Raw genomic sequence first — 21435 nt, 5'->3', positions numbered from 1 at the left:
AAAAAAAGAGGGAGAGAGAATGGAGACGATGGTCTTAAATATTTTCAGCGGTAAATATTAGTAGAATTAGGCAAATTGCAAGATCTGGTTTGTGCAGGGTAGAGGAGTGCACTTGCCCGGGAAGTAGTTTATGTCAATGACGTAATAAACATCTCTCTTTCCAAGCTCTCGTATGATATCCAATTGAATAGACGCAGGCCCTGCGAGCGAGCATGATGGAACACAAAGTAAGAACACAGTCCATTCATCAACGACGTGCAGCCATCAAATGGATGGACTGCTAAGTTACCAGTCGTCTTCGAAGTTCCTCGGCAAGTCTCAAGCAAAGGTCGTGGGGGAAGCTCTGCACGGAGAGATCACGCAAATTAGAGGAAAGACAAGATACTATATGACTAGATACTATGAAAGTCAAGTTCTAAATTTGAAAGCATGGCAGTATGCATTGTTTCTTCAGATGCATCGGTCTCTATTAACAATCCTTAAAACTAAATCCCTCAAAGTGTGAATGCATAGAAAAATAAAAAGTCAACAGAACTTGAAATTTCAACATTCAATAATCATACCACCGAATCCCAAATCAGGCCAGACTATTCTTTTTTTCTTTTTCCCCCGATGCAAAAGCAAAGAAAGACTAAACTAAGAAGCTAAAAAAGAAAACACGCCATCTGTAGGAATGGCAAGTAAGCCCGGGGCAGGCGCAGGGCCTTTTTAACAAACCAGCTTCAGTAAGGTCCTCTCTTTTGGTCCAGAGGACCTCGACAACCCAGTCACGAAGGGTCAAATTATGAGCTTCTCTAAAGACATCCCAATGAACGAGCAAATCATTATTTCCTTCTCTGATCAACTTCAGTGCTTCAGAGCAGGCCCGACTATTCTTTTAGAAAAAGGAATTGGCATCTTGTAGATGATTAAGCATCGATCAATACATCATCAGTATATATTAAATTTATAACAAGTCTCACCATTCCAGACAAATACTATTTGTGACCCTACAGAACCAATCAGGACCAATTTTTCGCTGGTGTTATGCATGGCGAGGTAGAGTCGCATTCCCTATTAGGGTTTTGGTTCTTTCCCCTCTCTTTTTAGGGCGAATAATGCTAAAACCTGTCTGAAGAAACTGTTGGCCAATAAGGTCGAAAATGCTTTACATGGGCTAGTTACATCATAACTCACCAGCAACGATGGGGTCCAGATCTGCATCATCTGCGGAAGCTGTAGCACAAGAAACCCTTGGAAAATAATATATGCCATCATCGTTGGAGAGTTGCCGTTTGCAAACATCAGGTAGGGAAAACCGTCTGACTACCTTAATAGCATCACCAACTATATAGACCTTGAAGAGCACGCCTCCTATTACAGAGAAGAAAGGGCAAATGGATTATCTATGTGCTAGTAGCATCTTAGACATAATAATATTGCTAGGCAAATGATTATCTGCTTACCATGGTTTACAAACTCTTGGAGAACAAGAGGAGGTTCTAGCTTTTGCAGAGAATATGGCCCTAAGCAAGGGATAATTCATGGGACTTTGCACTTCCATCAGCAACAAGTGGCTTTGCAACTAGGATGGTTTCGAAATTGCACACATAACAAAGAGGGGGAAAAACTGTTAAAAATTTGCCTCTCAGGGCTAGTGCAAATTAGTTAAGTAGCAGCCTAAACTAATCTTGCACACAAAGGATCCCCCCCCCCCCAAAAGATAAAGCACAGCACGGATAGTATTGCCTTCCTATTCTCATATGTCTTACATAGCCTCCACGGTTCCAATAATTTCTCTTGCAGTAGACAGGGACATGCTTCATGCCCAGACCAACTGCAAAATTAACAGAAAGATAGCACATGCTTACCCAGGGGCAATGTCAGCCCAGCTCTGTTAACCAGCTCAGGGATAGAAGATGCGTCCTTCTTGACCACTAGCTGCCTAGGAATACAAACTCTGCCTGCATTTTAATTAACAAGAATAATTTTTATTGGTCAAATTTACTTGACAGAAATGAGCATACAGATTGTAATTCCACTTGGCCACACTTCAATCAACATTTCTCTTTCATTGTTTGGAAAGAGAGATTACCATAGGATTCAGAGAGGTTCAAATCATCGACAGCCTGAAGCATGTATTGCCTATTGCGTATATGTTGTATGGCATCAGGAGGATCCAGAACAGTAACTTCAGGGTGCGACAGCCTATAATCCTGCAAATATAAAGAGGAGGTAAAAAGGTCAGATTGTTTATCCATAATTAGATAAAAATGAAACATACAAACTTGCGTCCCAATTACATAAAACCCTTTGTTTTTGTTCACAGCAGACCCCTTGTCACTCCAGAATATTATATCCATGTCATAACAAAGCACATATAGCATCCCAGTAGAAACTGCAATTCAGGCTATCATGAATATTTCACCTGACCAACGCTCAAGAGACGAGAAGAAAAAGGGTTTAGATAAAAAGAGATGAACAGAATAAATTTATAACTCTTTATTTATCAAAAAGACATGTATGAATTTTGAAGTCACCAAATCTTCCAAAGCATCATTGCAACGACTTAACTCCGAATTCATAAAGTAGAATGGTTTGATTAAAATACTGCCAAACACGATAAAGGTAGTAAATTCAATCGATTAAAACTTGTTCCTTTTTCCTCCTTCAATTAGAACAGGTTTGGGCAAATACACAGGGTATCAGTCAAGAAAGCAAGTCAGGAAGTAACTGCATATAACTGCAAAGTAGACAGCTAAACACTAATGGGATGCTTTACAAATGAATGAATGATTGTCACACTAACAAAATCTGGTAAGTGAAAGACATGAGATGGCAAGAACACTTTTAATAGTAACAATAATAAGAAGAAGAATACGAAGAAGCACTAAGTGGTAAAATGATGCAGAAAATTTGACAACCTAAAACCACAAATTCTCGCTTTGCTAAATCACAAAATACTCAAAAATAGTCCAGGAGAAAAGCCCATTACCGTATTTACCTCCTAGATCTAGAATTGCAGCTAGCGCTACAGGCAACTAGAAGCTGAGAATACAAAAGAAATTTGGCGTGGGATCTCTCTAAGACAGCGAAATGGGGGACAAGAATCCCCGGAGAAGTAAACTCCGAAATTTTAAGAAAAAATATATATTTATTTGTTTCGGAAAGATTTGCCAGAAAACCTGAAAATGTCAGCTAGAGGGCCATGAGAATAGTAAACACCGTCACTTGCTCGAACCCATGAGGCCTGGACCTCAACTACTGGTTCATGAATCATTACGAAAGATAGAGGAAGCACTCTGCAAATTATGTCAGACGGGATGTTAAAAAACTGGTCGTTGACCAGCGTTTCCATTGTTCATTTCATCCCGATCCTAGCACCAAATACATGGGGGAAAAAAATACAGCAGCAAACAAGACGTTTGATTAAACACAAAGTATGGCAGAGTTCTATGGAGTTGTAGGTGAAAGGAAAACTGAACCGACCTCAAGAATCTGGCGCCACTCTTTCCCTGATAACTGCATTCCCCCAGAATAAGAAATAAAGAGAAAAGACGCAGTCGGTTAACAGAGCAACAAATCTTTAGAGCCTGTGGTACGGATTTACAGGCAGGAAAATAATAAAAGATTTTTTAGGTGGTGTGTGCACCAGTGCATCTGGTGAGAAGCAGTAGAAGAACAAAATGTAGGACATTGAGGAAAGAACAATTCTGACCTTCTGCAACACAATATCAAAAGGACCTTGATCTGAAAGAGGTCTATTATGATCAATAGCAACGAAGAGTATCCCCTTGTTCCTGCACAAAGATTTGCAGCAATGGTAGTCAATCTACGAAGGCATATTGCCGACAATTTTATCTCATGCATAAGCACTGAATAGAAAAGAAAACATAGCTGGAAAATATGGTTATCTAATAAAAATATTAGGTTTCATATAGACAGAGAAATCCATAGACAAATCTATAGTGTCATCACTGCATATTGACGAAATTTGAGTCAATGTCATGATCTTTTTCCATAAGGGTTCCGGTTCTCCAAAAATCAAATGTTCTTTAAAAGAATTGGGAAACGGTAAAATATCCACTAGCAGATACTAAAAAGATTACATGGTTACTTTTCACTTGCACGCGGACCAAATGAAAACGACCAACGTTGTACGAGCATATTCTTAGCAGAAAAGAACTTCAAGTTAATATTCCTTCCTCCGAAAGAATGGAACCCTCCGGATACGACGTGAGCAACTTTAGAATTTGAAATAAATCGAAAGAAATAAGTTTGGAAGAACACTGGAGGAGGATATTAATAATCAATTGGTCGATGTAGGCTTATATTAATTGGTTAATGATTAATTTTACCTAGCCAAACCCTCAAGCTTTGGCTGCAAAAAGCTCTTGGTCTTTTTAGAGGTGAGAGCGTAGCCAACCACAACTACCCTCTTCTGCGAGGGAAATCCACCACCATTCACAACCGGACAACATTCATTCTGGCCCAAAGTTACACCCTCCCCTTCCTCGACCTCACCTCCATTCCTGTTACTAAAAGGCAGTTCTTCTATCAACCTCATGGGCGCGCTTTTCCCTGGAAAAATTTCCAGGTGGTGCCGAAATTTCCCAGGTGCCCCAAGAAAGAAAAACAGAGAGAGAGAAAGAACGAGAAAGTCGGAGTGGAAATCTCGATATGAAGTGGAAAACCCGTAGAAGAGAAAGCGAAAAGCGAGAGAGGAGGAGACCCACGGAGAGGTGAAGAAATAGAGACAGAGAAAGCGGGGATTTTCAGGAGGTGAAGAAAGGAGTACACAATACAACAGAACCCAATACAGGGCGGAGAAGTGAGGGGGAAAGCGGAGCATAAATAGGGGGGAGGGGGGGAGGGGAGAGAGATCGGGTGGTGGTGAGCTGTACAGAAGTGAGGATCCTGAGCAGTAATCATAATTCCACGCGTTAGAATCACGCTTCGGAGTTGCGTTGTGACTGTTTTCTGTCTGCCCCGACCAGTCACGCAGTAAAGGTCATCTGCCACGAGGCGCAAGCGCAAACAACATTGTATTGCTGCCTAGTGCCTACTCCTATCCCCTGCATTTATTACGTAAAGCAAGACACAGAGTGACGCATTAACATTTTTAAACTAAAATAAGTTACTCGTACCGCTCATTATGCCAACGGAAACAATAGTCACTTGTCTATTATGCTATTCTAATTTTATTTATAAATCATTTTTTATATATTTAGTATATTAAAAAATTTAAATTGTATTAACTTTTATTTAAAATTTAATAATTTTTAATTTATTCTTATTAAATATATATTATACCTTATGCAAACAAAATCTATACAATAATAAATAAAAAGTAAAATTATATATTTATACAAAAAATTTTCTCAGTACCCGAAAAATAGATCAAAAAATTTCTTTTCTCTCTGTCTTATAAATAGACTAGAGGAGTACATTTGATGAATGTTTATTAAAAAAAAAAACAAATATATGTTGTGCATGTGCGCGTCCTTAATATAAAAGTTCATTTGATTTTAATTTTGATTTTAAATATAAGACTTTAATTCACTTGTCTATCATATTTATTTATTTTTTAAGAATAGTTCTTATAGGAATGGTAGTTTTAACTAACAAACTTGATTAGTGATGATGATGTTTTAAGAAAGACAACACATATTTATTATAAATAACTAATTTAACTAGTTTCTTTAATCTACTCAAATTAGTCAAATAATGACCAAATATAGTATTAGCTAGAACTACTATTAATAAATTTTTTAACATGTGTAGTGTTTAAAAAAATAAATAAATATAAGAGATAAAATGAATTAAATTGTTATATTTAAAATCAAATTAAAAGTAAAAAAGGCAAGTTCTAATACTAAGTACAAGAGCTAGTATATTAAAAGAAAAAACTAGAAGTTAGGAGCTGGTGGGTTATATGAAGTCTCCTAATTACGAACAAAACGGCTTTTTATGAACTCATTAAACGCAATGGTAAAACACATAAGCATTTAAAAAAATAATACTAATTTGACCAATTATTTTTAAATACATTATGCGTTCTTAAAATAAGATGCATCATGCTCGGCTTATCGTTCAAAATTTAATCAAATTAGGTATTACTTCTTTCGATCCTAAATATAAGATCTATTTTGTAGTACAAAGTGTACATAACACTACAAAATATGTCTTATATTCAAGATCGGAGGAGTATATTGCTTCTCAGAGTATACCCTGAGGGATTCATTGATGCAAGATGTTTCATTCGCTTTTTAATTTCAGCTCTTGATTTTTAAAATCCAAGGATTAAAGAAATAAATTAGATTATTGATTACTTTTTTTGCTGAGAGTTTGATATTCACTCATAATCATTATTTTCACTTGATATGGATGCGTGTTTTATTATAAAGTACACTTTTACCTGTGCCATGGATGTCAATATAAAATATAAAATCATGAGTGTAAATAATTATGTTTAATAACACGTGAAAGGTTGATAAAACACTATTATCTCTAATTCTTAATATGAGAGGTGGTTTGATTTTTATTTTAGTTCTAAATATAAGACTCAAACCTACTCTGTCTCGTATTTATCTATTTTTTAAAATAATTCTTGTAGTGATATAATTCTAGTTAGTATATATGATTAGTAGGAGTATTTAAAAAAATAACTCCTATTTATTATAAATAACTATCTTAACTATTTTTAAATTTATTTAAATTAACCAACTAATTTTTGTAATATAACGAACAATGCAATCTGAAACACACAAAGGCATAGAAAAATAAGATCGTACGATAAAAACAATAAAGATACGAACACTTTCAGTTGAACGTGAAAATATGTGTGTGTGTGTGCACACACATATATTACTCCCCTCTTGATTATAGGACCAAATAACACTTCTGCCACAGACTAACCATGAAACTAAAATCCTGCAAAAAGCGTCTCGAGAAGTTACGGCGGAGGCTCCGTTTCTTTTGTTTTCTTTAGTCTCTTATTTCATAATATCTTATTTTTAATATAAGTTTTATTTAATTTTTATTTTGATCGTAAATATAAGATTTTAATTCACTTTATTTCTTATATTTATGTTTTTTTCTAAATAATCTTTCTAATAATATTAGTTATAACTAATATACTTGATTAGTAAAAATATTTAAGAATACAATACCTATTTATTTAATTAACTAACTTAATTATTTTTTTAATCTTTTTAAATTAGTCAACTAATTTTATAATTAGGATCGGATGTAGTATAATTCAATCCTTCATGCGTATGGGGAGGACCGATGCAATTTTAATTTTGAGAATATCTTTCCATTTTGCTCACCAGTGTAATGATCAAAATTAAAATTATGGCGAACAACCGTACGTGGTTTCTGCAAAAGAAGAGAAGGCTTTGAGAAGACGTGACCTGGCATGATGTCCGTCATTTGCAGCGGGGCATATCTTTATAACACGTGTGCCATATGCGTTTCTTTTTCCTTTCCTTAACATTTGATTTGAGCTTAATACAAAAGACTTTAATTTATTGTCATTTCTTATTAAAATTGTAACATCTTTATTCAAATTATATGCAATAAAGATAATCTTACAAGTCTCAACTGAAAAAACGATATTTTCTAATTTTATAAGTGGTAAGTATACGCGGGCGTGTGTGTGGTGAGTATATGGTTAATTTTTTTCCTTTAAGTATAGATATTATCCTTTTAAAAATAATTATATTTAAAATACTGTCATACAGTATATATGAACACTTTTTATAATATAAATTGAACCGCATCTGCCAGGGTGAGAAATTAACATTTTTTCCCTATATTTTAACCGATGCGCCACAAATTTATGTTCTCGTCGCTAGGAGTTGGCCCAAACGCGTCCTTGTCACGGAGGCAAAAAGATAGAACGTGGTATGGAATAATGGGGCCCAGTGCATGCATATGGTTGGCGGATTAAATAAAACAAACAGATTTTTTTTCCCCAGAAACAAAACAAATGGCGAAAGCTTTGTCGAATAAAATATCACAATTAAATTGTAATTAATGATGTTTATTAAAAAATTAAAAAAATTGTGGCTTTCAAGACAGTCACGGGTCGTATTAAAATAAAACGACTCATGTTGCTGGTCAAGAGAACAGGAAGTTATTTATACACAGATTCTAAAACCCCACCACCCCGAAGTAGTGCAGCGATTTCATTATGAAATCGGAATTTTACTTTTAAATTTCATAAGTATGTTTTTCTTTCGCAATAAAAATATCAAGTTTTTCTTTTTTATAGAAATTTACTTTTAAATTTTTCAATCTAGATATTATTTTACTTTAATGTGAGAAATATTGTTGTTGAAACTCATGAATTTCTAATTCAAATTATAAAATCACATGTTATATAAGTATAAAAATACTCTATTATCAAATATATATATATAGTTTAAAAATATCAACGCATATAATAAATCAAATCATTATTAAAGTCCAAATTAACCCATTTTTTAAAAAATTTAATTGGATAAATTATTGTTTAAAACTAAATTTAATTTTAAAATGATAATAATAACTAAATATTTGAAATATTATTAACAATGTAAAAAATTAATAATATTAGAATTATATAAAAAATTTGCAAAACAACAAAAAAAAATTATAAAAGACTTAAACGGGCAAACCCGCGGCCTTTTAGGGCCGGCCCTTTTAAGCTCTCAGCCTTTAAGGCCAGCCCTCCAGGGCTTATTTCCCATTTGAAGAGAAAAAATATCAAGTCCGGCCTCATAATTTCAGGGTCTAAATGAGCCGGCTTGACGGGTCGGCTCGTTTTCCCGACTCTAATTTTCATATACCAGTTCTTAACATGAGGGATATATAACTAACTCGAAAATATTAAAAAAGTTAGTTGGTTGGTAATTGTTACAAATGATTAGAATCATCTCTTGGTGAAAACTCTTTACAATCAATCAATAAAGATATCTTGAGAAAATATAAGAGATAAAATGAATTGAGATTTTGTAAGTAGGACCAAATCCAATATTATATATAAATGACTAGCAATTAGGAACTAAAGTACTAAAGCTAATTAATTAAAAAGGCAATTTGCATGGGAATTTTAAATTAGCCTTTTCCAAGCTATCGTTTTATCATGAATTGGATAAGCACTGCGTCTCCACAGTTGCCTTATCATTGTATATTATATAAGCTTCTCACGATCTGCTTTAGATATGTAAGTCCTTAATCTAAGTGGTATTAGTTGTGGTGTGCCTGTCCCAGAACAAATATTTTAAATTTTTCTTCCTTTCGTGGATTTGTTTATGTAAAGAAAGGCAGGTGTTGTGAAACTGTCTTGGACAGTGTCACTTCTAACTTTTATATAATATACGTACATAATAAATAGCAGAGAGCAGTTTAGAATAAATTACTTACAGAATCACTTTGTAGCTTTATGACATGAAAACTTCTTTCATAAGTGAGAGGCGCGAATTCAATGCTGGTTGCCTCTCAGATTCAAAAGAACAAGCTACTGGAAACTAAATTGGCCATACTGCTATTTTTTTCATTTAAAATGCTGTGTTTATGGGTTCAATTTGAAAGATATAAATTCAACTCGGTGAACTCGTCAAAAACTCCTAACCTTACTAATTAATTACTATTCAGTTATAAATAAAAATTAATTAACTAATTTAAATAGATTAAAAAAATTTGTTACGTTAGTTATTTGTAATAAATATATATTATTTTTCTTAAAATATCCTTACTAATTATGTATATTAGCTAGAATTACTATTGATATAATCTTTAATAGTGTAACTGCTATAAGGACCGCTCTGAAAAAAATATATAAATATAAAAGAGACAAAATGGATTAAAATCTTATATTTATAATTAAATTAAAAATTAAATTAACTATTATATTAATACAGCAGATGTAGCGGTTTGTTTTCAGTTACTGATTAGATTGAGTTATGTCCGGATTGGATTTTAATGCCACAGTTTAGAACCAATAGAGAATTGCAGTCTGGAGACTGAACGAAATGTTCCGTACGGCTTACTTTGTTTATTAATTTTAGAATTAATCATTGTTGTTAAAGTAACAGAGAATCTACTGACATGGAAAAACAACAGACAAAAATCCAAAAACCGATATGACAAGGGGTTGTGGAAATTACAGACGCGGATAAGCACGTTTGGGTTTGGCACAAAGGATTAAAGACATATAATAATAATTCCAGAGACATGCGTGTCAAATGAAATGCTGGGGAAGTGGAAAAGCAAGGTTTCAATTTCATGATGATTTGTTCAGAAATAATTAAAGAGATTGAGGGTGGATTATTTATTAAAATATTAATTGGAAAAAGGAGTTTGTTCCTTTCTTCTTGCAATTTAATCGTGGGCACAGAAACAATTTCCCACTAATATTGAAAGCCTGCCTGTTCAATGCACGATCCGAAAGTCCCAGATTCTTTGATTTTACCGGCACCTTTCCACTATATATCGTTTTGTTTCTATTTTGATTTGTCTGTTATTGGGTAATAATAAAACTCACGAAACTATAACAACCATATCATTAAACATCTGACTAGGCCGTGACGTCAAAGGAGACTAGTTCAACTAGCATTTCCACCACCCAAAACAAAAAAAATCGAAGGCATTCATATATTTATCCACTTATTTACACAATTTTGCAACTAGTTTATTTCTTATTGTAATTATAAATTGGATAAAACATTTTACTGCTGCTGAAATTCCTAGAGGCTTCACCATTTGCTGGGATGAAAATTTCTATAAAGTACGTAATATTTATAAGGTGCAGAGATTTTTACAATATTCGATCATGATTTATTCGCACGGTTTTGACACTGGACTTGTACAAAAAAATGTGCTGCTTTAATGAAAGTGACTGTGAATTTTTGCAAAAGATTAAAGATGCATATTTTGGACTGTCAATTAAATTTTAAATTATGAAAGTTAATATGATGAATTATTTTGGAATTGGGAATTTTGATTATGAGTATAGAAATTTTAACTGCTTGGGAAAAAAAAAACAATGTTAAATTAACTAGTTAGTATGCCTCGCGGCGAAGTTGCTTTGAGAAAAAAAAAAAGAAAAAGAAAAAAAGAGGAAGGGTACAGAAAACCAAACCAAGGAAAAGCAGGAGATATTTTTTTTGTGAATAAAAATAATAATGCGTGTTCTTATTTTAAAGGTGCGGGGGAATGAAGGTTCTGATCTGAATGCTCAAAAAGAAGAATCAATTTATCCGCCGTATCTTTTTACCCACTGCTTGTGCTTGTGCTCCTGGCAGGTGCTTACACTATTAATGCAACCCAAAAACAAACAAAGAAAGGTCAAAAAAAAAAAAAGACTGTAAATTTGGACAGGGTTAGGTTAAATTTAGCATGTCAAAAATTTTTTAAAGTAACATTTTAAAATATTTTTTTAAATACGTCTAACACTTTAAAATATTTTTTTGTGTATCTAGTATTTTAAAATATTTTTCCTATGTACGTCTAGCATTAAAAATATTTTTTAATGTATTCAGTATCAAACAAAAAAAAATATTTCAAAATATTAAACACAGAAATATATCATAAAATACTTTGAAGAACTTAATATATTAGAAAATATCTGGGGACGGTGCTGAATGCACCCATTTGGATAAGAGAACAGTACTTCCTGTTCCGGGAAGTTGGTCATTTATAAAACGTGGTAGCCGGAATGAGCATCTCGTCAAGACCACCGGCTTCCATTCTTCCCCGTAATAATTGAGAATATCCTGTTTTCAATTACAAGTCAAAGCACATTTATCCCTTTTAAATTTCATCATGTTCTCCCCTACACGCAATAATAAGGTGAGCGCGAGGTCCAAAAAATATATAAGTTGATTGTGTTCGTAAATATAGAGGACTCCTCACCCAGAGAATTCAAATATATATAATGGACTCTTAGAACAAAAATCCTAGCACTTGATTTATATTTAATTTTTTTCAAACTAACCAGATCCTCTTTCTGTGGAATTATGAGTCATTTATCTGTTTTTAAGTTTACAGACAATATTCCTAACTCATGACCAGACCTCCTAAACTCTTGTTCAATTAATTAAATTTTATTTTATTTATTGATACATAACCATATGCAATAATGGTGGAGAGATTGGGAAACTGGAGCCATGAACCCCAAGACTTTAATATTTTCGTTGTATTGTATACTCCTCCGATCCTAATTATAAGACCCAATTGACTTATTTGAAGAGATTAAGGAAGTAAGTTAAGTTGGTTATTTATAATAAATAAGTGTTGTTATTCCTAAAATATCCTTGCTAATTAAGTATATTGGCTAAAAACTATCATTATTAAAAGGATTATCTTGAAAAAAGATGCATAAATATAAAAGAGAAAATGGATTGGGTCTTATAATTAGGACCAAATAAAAAGTCAAATTGGGTCTTATAATAAGAACCGGAGGAGTACATTTTATACTTTATACAATACACACACACTTTATACTTTGCAAAATGCGACCACATTAACAATATGAAAATGCGCCTGATGTTAGGTAGGAAAACGATAAATAAACTTTTATAATTAACAACCTTAATTAAATTAAAGCAGAACTTTTTTATTTTTATTGCAAAGGACAAGATGTGATATATATATATATATATATAAGATGATTAAGTGTAAAAGTGTGGGAAATTACTAGTGGGATAAAAATAAGAGAAAGAAAGAAGAGAGAGAGAGATACGAAGTGGTATGAAGGAGAGGAAGAATATGAATCACAGAAGAAGAGCGAGGAAAATGGGGTTAGGTCAGAGCCAGGGGGCGACAAAATTCCAACAAATGGGCAAAAAGCTTACCGTCCTAGTGCACATTACTGCTCATCCTTTTTATTCTCTCTCCTGTTTCTGACTTTATCCGAATCTCGCTGTAATTTTGTGTATCGCAACAATGTACCAAACATAAGCTATGATATTTTTACGATTTATAAATACATATACTAAAGATTCAACTGGCATTTCCAAGTTTGCCTTTATTTTTTTCAGAAAAATAATTACTGTTATGGAATAGATTTTTTATGTCGTGTTCATAAATTCTTTCTTATGAACTTTGGAAAAAAGATCTTTTTTTTAGTAGTTAGATGTAGTTTGATAGGTCCCAAGTCTTTTCACGTCAATTTTCTCTGTTCTCGTCTTCTTCTTTTTCTTTTTGGCCTTTCCCCCACTCATTTAGTGCCCTGCTTTCTCGTACACCAGCAATAAGTCTTGTGGTTCCAGCATCTTATAATCCAAATTTCACACCTCCAGTAATTTTCTTCTAATATTTAGAGCATTGATTTTAATTAGAGAGAGAAACACAAAGTACGCAAGTCTTGTTTCAATAATAACTCTTATATAATACTACTACCATTCCTAATTATAAAAACTTGTTTATAAATAAAGTTTAATAATTAGAACTAAAAGTAGTATTATCCCTAGTTCTTAATATAAGAACTAATTGATTGATTTAAATAGATTAAGAAAATCAGTTAAGTTAGTTATCTGTAATATATATGTATTGTTTTTCCTAAAATATCCTTACTAATCAAATATTAGTTATACGTATTATTATTAAAATAGCTACTTTAAAAAAATAGATAAAATAGATTGAAATTTTATATTTAAAAGTAAAATAAAAATTAAACGAGGGAGGGCAGAGCTTTTGGTTTTTTCATGTTGTCAAAAAGTTGAACAATGAAAATAGATGGCGAGTGCCTGATCGAATTGATCGGGTCATATAGAAACAATGTTCAAGTCTACCGGTCTGTTAGGATGCCTCAGCTGCATACATTACTGCACTTCCACTTAACGCCTATCGTTAATGATAAACGGCTCGTCTCGCTCGTAACATTTATCTCTGTCTTCAGTAAAAATCAATATCGGGGATCTTCGGTCCAACTTGTAAAAGTTGAGGTTAGGAAGTTAAAACTTTTTTTGTTTTGGCCAACTCAACTTTTTATCATGGCTAAAGGTGTTATCCCTTTAAGTTCTGAAGATAGGGTGCACGTGTAGAGAGGAGGAGGGGGGGTTAAAAATAATCAGAGAGACCGAATCGAGAAATGTGATCAGTTCACAAAATTTGACTTGAGAGACGTAATTAGTAGAAGTTTGAGGTGGAATGTTAAAAGTCAAAGTGGATAAGACGGGAAAGGTAATAATGAATAATAATGATGACGACGAAGAGGGAAAAAAATCTTACGGCACCACCAAGTCTTTCGCAAAAGGGAACAGGCATAGACATAATGCCAAGGAACGCTTTGTAAAGGGAAGGAAATTAAAGTTGGCGCATTCTCGAAGAAGATAGAATTGACGTCATTATGTTTCTTCCAAGTTACAATGCTAGGAGTACTATATAATTCTTTCACCATGCTAGGAGAGCGCAGTGTTTAAATTTTATAATTACGTAATAAACAATTCAGCCTAGAAGACTATGCATTATTTTTATTTTGCAATTTTTTTGTTATAAAAACAGTTAAAAAAATTGAATCCTGAGGACTTATTTAGGCCAGCTTTGAGTTCAAAGGGCGTTTGTAAAAGCATTAACATTACCACTTTATGAGTTTGTGTAGAGTTGGGAATATAAGCAGGTTTGATGGACTATCCGGATAAGTTCGTATTTTTTTGGAAAAATCATAATGAGATTTTAAAAAATAATTATTAAAAAGTTTCAATAACAATCTAAGCAACATAAGTTTTATGATAAAAAGTAAAAAAATTTAGGATTTATTTTGTTATTATTTTTTTGGGACTTTATTGTAATTTTTTTTTCCCATTAGGATGACCTTCAAAGATTGAGGTTTTGTCAGTATAAATTTTGGGCTTTATTATGAGTCCGATCAACAAGAGCCGGGGGGGGGGGGGGGGAAAAAAAATCAACAAGAGCTGAGCTTCAAAAGACATGCTTTCAATAGGAATTATTGGTATTTGATATTCCTCCGATATTTAATATAAGACTCTTATACATACTAGTATAAGGGTCTTTTATTTAAGACCGGGGGAATATAACGGAAGCAACGAACCAAAATTCTTAAACGGGAGAGGCGAGATGCCAAAGGAGAGGAAAGTAGAAGGAGTAAGTAAATCCACGAAAGAAATGTCAAAGGCATAATGGCATAAATATTAATGTGCTAGATGCGATAAGCGCGCACACACATATATAAAATATTTGGATGATGATGATGATGATGCAACGGCTTTGATGTGGGATTTTGCAGGTCTCGTCATTAGTTTTTATGCGATGTGTTCCCCATATATTCCAACAAGCTTCTGTGGAGAAAGCGCTGACCTTTAACATTAACATATCCCTTTAATCTGTATGGGAGCCAAAGAGAATATTAGAGATGAATATTATTAGGTTCAGTCAACTCATAAGAACGGCCGCGCATATAAAACCGAATAGTTTTATCCTCAGCATATGATATCAACTTTAGTATTTTCAAAATTGAACATATATTGATCCACAGCATACGCATTTGCGCTTCTGAAATTCCTCCTCTCGTTATATTATTGCTGTTGCCAAAATATTTTACCAACACCGTATGATTTTTCATTCATTCAAATCTCATTATACATGTACGAGTATATATATACGCTTCACGTTACCAAAATATATAAAATATTATTATATTCTTGAGTTATTTATTCGTGCTTTGCTTTATGCTTAATTTATGGGTTAAGAATATTACCCTGAATTATAGCTTAAGAATATTCTTTTCATGACACTGAGAACCAAAAAAGGAAGGCAAATTAGAAAAGAGAGTTGAAAATTTCAGGAGCAACAAAAATAAATGTGATTTCATTATCCTTCGTTCACCAAGTTGCATTCAATAATTCCACACCCACTAAAGACGACTTTGGAGTTGAGATTGACATAAGCACGAGTGCAACAAACCACTAGAATTGCATTCAGTCCTGCCAGAAAATTGCAGCCTTCAACATTTTTTTAAAAGGATCCATAGAACAGTATAAACTTCACTATGTAAATCAAAATAATTCTCTTACTTTTACGATCTAAAATCACCAAATAAATTTCAGAAGAGACACAGCATAATTAAGAAGTCCGAGAGAAGAAATTTGGAGAAATGGACAGATATAAATTAAAGGCAAAGGGTTAGATGCTGTGTAAATTGACGGAGGACTTTATTAAGTCCTGCGCTAACGAAAGCTATTATTCGGAAATAGATAGATTACAAGAATAAATAAATAAATGAAAAAACTTTGTTATGGTTCTTTTAACCATCACATTGTCATGCTTAAGTCTTCTTAATTGTTAATTACTACCTCCGGCCCTAACTATTAGATCTTATTTGTAGATTATAAACAAAGTCATATAATTATGAAAAGAGGTAGTATAGTAAGTTAGTTATTCAAAAATCATAATAGGTAACAAATTTCTCACACACATATCTCAAGAAGTTTGTGAGGCACCCCTCCAATGTTTGAGGTCCAAAAAAAGAAGATCCCTCAAATATTAAGGTTATTGGTTCGAAACTTCATAAATGGAAGAGGAAAAGACCGCTAAGAAAGCTGCTCGACAATATTTAAATTTAAACTGATGATACCAAATATCAAATATTGACAAAGTTATCAACATGCAATGATTGGGCGGGAGGGGACACAATACTCCTTTACGTTTTTTTTTGTTTATTATCATTTTCAAAAATTACTATTAATATCTTTGTCTTTTATATTATTTTTAACAAAATATAGAATTATTTTTATCTATTATTTTATTTTATTTTTAAATCTCGAGAATCAAATGGATATTAGAAGATCTAATGAACAAAATATTAGTTTACGAAAAAGAAAAATAGATAAGCCTCCACGGGCATTCTTTGGGGCGTTCTCTCTTTTTGATACAGGTAAAACTTAAATCAGGTCCTAGAAAAAGACATCAAATACGAGGGGCATGAGCGCCTAGCCATGCCACATAATGAAGAAGAAAAGGGGGAAGGGGGGGGGGGGGATAAAGGCCCCACTAAGTATGATTTTTTTGGGTGACAAAAATGGCCAATGAACAATGAGCTTGAATATTCAATCATCAGAATTCAATCCTTCCGAAGGAAATAAATGAAATTTGCGTAGCTTAAGTTTTGACTAGTCCTCACTCATTTGATACACAATTTTTGAATCTGCGGGGCGGGAGGACACTGACGTTAGGGCTCAAGCAACAAGCTTAATCGTTTCCCCTTAACCACCAAAATAAAAAAAAAAAAAAAAAGCTGATCCTTTCACAAATTCAGCACTATATTCGTGGATTCTTTTTTTTTTTTTTTTTTTGTTATGAATTAAAGGGATACATGTTAGCAGCTTAAGCTTATAAACAGGATCGAACCACAGCCTCACTTCCCACCAATAGAACTTTCATGCCAATACGGCCACTGGCTAGTATTCCTTATTTGAAGGCATAACTTCTCTCATATGAGAATTGCCCTTTTACTGCCGTTGGCTGGGATTCCTTATTTGAAGGCATAACTTCTCTCATATGAGAATTGCCCTTTTAATTTTGGATCACCTGGAAGTCCCTGATGACAGAAGCTTTGCACCCTTCCTATCAAAATTTGCAAGAGAAAGGCCACACATGGTAGCTCTATATTTCATGGAACCTGCTCAGCCTAGAATGCAACAGATGATAGATCCAGCAACAGCGTCATCACATGGCATTCATGTGCTCTATCTTCCAGACAATTATAGCGCCAAGGTCTATGCCTGTGGTTCTTGAAGAAAGTTACCAAAAAACCTCACCAGGCCACCAGTGACGAGTAAACAACGTTGTAGTGCTTGAGAGAGAGAGCTGAAATCAGCATCTTAGTCACACCACAGAATGAAAACATGGATTATTTCTTCATTGAGGTCGCTAAAAGATAAAAGGACCACAAGACAACCGAAGTAGAACGAATAAAAATACATGAACAGCATACCCACACTACAACTTGCATTTATTTCCATTAAAAGGAAATAAGATAGGTAGAGAATATAGCTTTGCCCAGAATCAAAAAGTAGCATTGTTTATCAAAGCAGTGGCACCCATCCTACTGCATGCGCAACTTCAATTACAGAGCACGAAATTTTACTGGTTAAAATTAGTTACAGTTTTGCAGCCAAAACACGAGACCATAAGAGAGCAGCACAAAAACCAACTTGATGATTACCGAAAGTTATTTGCTCATCTTAGATCATAATGTTCATGCTCTTCAACAAATACAAAGAACCTACTTCAGCTTCATGACAACTTTCACAAACTTCGTGAGAAAAATCCGAAGGCCAAATGAGCTTAAGGTATTAAGTAAAATGTAACTCCCTAAAATGGTTATTACCAGAGAATGGGGTCGAAGGAAAACCTTGTGTTTTGCTCGAAGGTGGTAGCATCATATTATAATTCCTCAGAGCATTACACTATGAACGGGTTGCACCACAAGATGACTGGACAGGTACATAAGGTTCTAGGTGTTACAAAATTAGGGAAAAAGAAGGAAGAAACAATCCCATTTTGCCCATAAATCTCCTTGAACAAAGAGTGGCAGCATACTCCATAAACAAACAGGCATATCAGTTTCATTAAGATTTCTTTACAGAGATTTACAGGACACCATCAAGTGAAATATCCAAGGCCCAAGATTCCTTATCTGTTCAAGACATGGAAAAGTTCAACCAAAACCCTTCCCCAAAAAAATGCTCGACGGTTATTAAACAACTCTAAAGAAGGGATTAGCTTTAAAAGAGAATGACAATTTTAACTGGAACTAAACTAGTACAAAAATAAGGGATAAGCATGCTATTATCGGTCTGAATGTCATGTCACGTGACAAATATTAATCAGTAAAGCCTTAAGTATAACATAATGCATACAGCGATCAACTTAAGAAAATCTCATAAAAAAAATTTACTAAGAGCTCGAGAAAAAAAGGAAATTGATTCATCAAAATCACCCCCCAATTAACTAAGAAAATTTCCAGTAGTGTTGTTATTAAACTAAGCAGGAGTTGTTTAGTCATTAAATTATCACTCACAGCATATAATTACCTCATAAAGGCTATATTACAGTAAAGAGGCATGATACCTTGCAAGTAGCATTCTCCTACAAGCAATTTGAGCCATTTTGCCTGGCAAATTTTGCATCCCTTGAACAGAGAACAAACAATTTACATCTTAAACCCAGGGAAATTTCAAAGAAATCACCTATAAACTACTCATGCAGAGCCATAATCAATTAATCATGAGACAAAGGAAAAATAACTTCATCAAATGCCGAATATGTTCAAATCCTATAGGCTATTTTCTCCTTATCCTTCAATTGAAAAAATAAGTTGCAAGTTTATGATCCCCGCCCAACCATCGAAATCAGTATGCATCCATAATATTTAATATATAAATAGAAACTGCTTGAGATCATACATGATCGCATAGATCCACCATGCCATTTTGCATATGGTAAAGAGATAGGAGAAGTTTAAAAATACCAGGGCTAACAATTCTTGAAATCTGATCTGGCCAGTGTCTTACTGATGATGTACCAAGAACGGAAAGAAAGATCATGCACCTCCCCCCGCACAGGAAAGAATAGCATTTATAATATGATACGCCATCATGAGAATTTAATATCATGTGAATGGCTATCCACTCATAATTTCAAGTGCAACAATTGCTCATAAAATTTACAGGTCATGGACCATGAGAAAAGATGGGCAGGCGGATACAAAAAAGTTACCACCATTTAGTATAAAACGAGAATTTGGTCATACCTTTGATGTTGACCCTAAACACTGGTGCACAAGTACAGGATATGTAGAGTAAAAAAAACTGAGAAAAAAGAAACCACGTTTGAATTTTGAACACAACATTTCTCATGACATGTGATGAATGTTTTAATTTAGAAAACTTCGATGTCAATTCACAAAAATAAACTCCCAGTACCTGAAGTTCACTCTCATGTTTGTCAATAAGTATATTCTGTATATGCTATTGATTTTTCTTTTGAAGAAGTCATTGCTGGTCCACTGCAGACCCATCAGCCTGTTAAATCTTGTTATTATTCTTTCTTTAGTGGTCCATTCAGATAGACTTTAAGTGGTTATGAATTTATGATCTACGGTGTTTTAATCTGCGGAACAAATTTATTGTGCCAAAACATGGCATCCTCCAATTCTTCAATACTTTACTTCCCAAAACGTAACTTCTATTACGAACGCATTATCAGTGCAAAAGTAGCAATATTAAAATCATGCATGCAGTGTTGCTAGGTTTTAAGGGAAGTTTTATCGTATTACCATAAGATCAATAATGCTATATGGGTAATACATGCTAGGTATGGAAGGACAAAAAGAGCAAAGAGTGAGAGGTGGCAAAGATAATAAGGATGTTTTGCAGTGTTATACAAGAAAGAAACAGATTTGGGATTATATACAGGAAAAGTTGGTGTGTGGCATCTATGGATGAGAAAATAATAGATAATCCTTTAAGGTGATTCGGACCAATAGAGGCATCAATAAGGAGGGTGGAGCAAATAACCTTTAGCCCAATGAAGAGATGTAAAGGTACGCCAAGAAGGACAACCAAGAAAGTTATGTATTGGTGCATGGTATATATTAAAGAGTTAGTTGTAAATAGAGGATGATAGTATTGTGAGATACATGTGACCGAGACCTTATTAGTGCATGGCATAAGGATTACTGTTGTTGTTATGCAGGTGTCCAATCAATTGTCATTTGCATTACAACTATGAAGTAGTAGGGAAACCATCCTACTAATTGTTTTATTTACATTTATTTGAACTTCGGATCAAATCACTACATACGTGGATAACAAACTCACACACAAAAATGTACATAACTTTGTCTCTCTCTAACAATTTATATTTGTCTCTTTTCATTAGCTACTGGAAGCATTATCTTTCAGAGCCTTAAGCTCCCATACAACTGCTCAAGGAGAGAAGATATTACTCAAGTAACCATACCCAATTGAATTGCCAAATGAATGCTTTAGAGAGGTACATTAAAACCTCTTCCCCCATTTATATTTGTCACCCTTATTGGTCACTATCAACAATTTTCTTTCAACGAATCTGAAGCTCCCATGGAACCGTCCATGGGAGAAGACACTGACCCAAGCAACCTATCCATGGGAGAAGACGCTGACCCAAGTAACCTAACCCAATGCATTGCCAAGGGTATGAAGTTCACCAAGTGATAAGGGAAATTTGAAGGCAATACTGAATCAAAATAAGCAAGGCCAAAATATCAACACTTTCAGTCCCGCTGGAATTACAACATAATTGCTATTGCTACATCTTAGCAAGAAAACATTATTAAAATAAATATTCTGTGTTCTTATTCTTTAAATGATTATTTTATTTTTCCTCTACTCTTAATAGTAAGCTAACATATAGTTTAACCTTTTCTCTGTTTATCCTAAAAGTAAACTAACACATGTGATTTAT

At 33.8% G+C, this 21435-nt stretch overlaps 1 long non-coding RNA gene and 1 pseudogene across 1 annotated transcript; both read right to left on the bottom strand.

Annotated features, from left to right (window-relative positions):
- Window positions 1-195: 195 nt before the first annotated feature.
- Window positions 196-4785, bottom strand: LOC114747989 (inositol-tetrakisphosphate 1-kinase 3-like; annotated as a pseudogene).
- Window positions 4786-18147: 13362 nt separating this feature from the next.
- On the bottom strand, window positions 18148-19121 carry LOC114747988 (uncharacterized). Its single transcript, XR_003740429.1, has 2 exons — window positions 18317-19121; window positions 18148-18241 (listed from the first exon to the last, which is right to left on the bottom strand). It is a non-coding gene; the product is annotated as an uncharacterized LOC114747988 (long non-coding RNA).
- Window positions 19122-21435: the final 2314 nt, after the last annotated feature.

This window comes from Neltuma alba, unplaced genomic scaffold, assembly GCF_004799145.2.
Source record: "Neltuma alba isolate B1F8T4 unplaced genomic scaffold, ASM479914v2 tig00005546_pilon, whole genome shotgun sequence".
NCBI lineage: Eukaryota > Viridiplantae > Streptophyta > Magnoliopsida > Fabales > Fabaceae > Neltuma > Neltuma alba.
Note: the sequence above shows the minus strand (reverse complement) of the source record. Positions and strands in the feature narration are given on the sequence as shown.